This window comes from Bison bison, unplaced genomic scaffold (genome assembly GCF_000754665.1).
Source record: "Bison bison bison isolate TAMUID 2011002044 unplaced genomic scaffold, Bison_UMD1.0 scf7180017864375, whole genome shotgun sequence".
Lineage (NCBI taxonomy): Eukaryota > Metazoa > Chordata > Mammalia > Artiodactyla > Bovidae > Bison > Bison bison.
In genome coordinates this window covers 6,381,578-6,381,981 of record NW_011494947.1, presented here as the reverse complement: position 1 = coordinate 6,381,981, position 404 = coordinate 6,381,578, and the positions used below count along the sequence as shown (strand labels likewise).

At 31.7% G+C, this 404-nt stretch overlaps 1 protein-coding gene across 1 annotated transcript in view; it reads left to right on the top strand.

Annotated features, from left to right (window-relative positions):
• The window catches only part of LOC105000865 (rhox homeobox family member 1-like), a 6,256-nt gene that overhangs the window by 4,753 nt on the left and 1,099 nt on the right, over window positions 1-404 (top strand). The window lies entirely within an intron of this gene.

Sequence of the window (404 nt, the reverse complement as noted above, 5' to 3'; positions counted from 1 at the left end):
CAACCCTGCCCTCCAACTATAGTTCTCCTCCCCAAAGCAACCATTCTTTGCTTCATATAAATCTTATTTTTTAGTTTTTATTGGAGTATAGTTGATTTACATTGTTGTGTTAGTTTCAGGTGTACAGCAAAGTGGTTTTGTATAAATCTTAACAGAAGTATTCAATGCATATAAAGGCAATTATGTGTATATTCTTTAAAAAATATAAATGATATTTATACACACTGTTCTTCACCTTAATAATATAACTTGCTTAGAGAGCGTTCCATGTTGATAAAAAAAAATCTATATTAATATATAATGGGCAGATATTTAGGGAGGAGCCATTTAATGATCCCTTGCTCTCATTGTTGTCCACTATCTTCCAAAAATGCCTGTTCCACCTTCTTGACTTAAGAATAAGG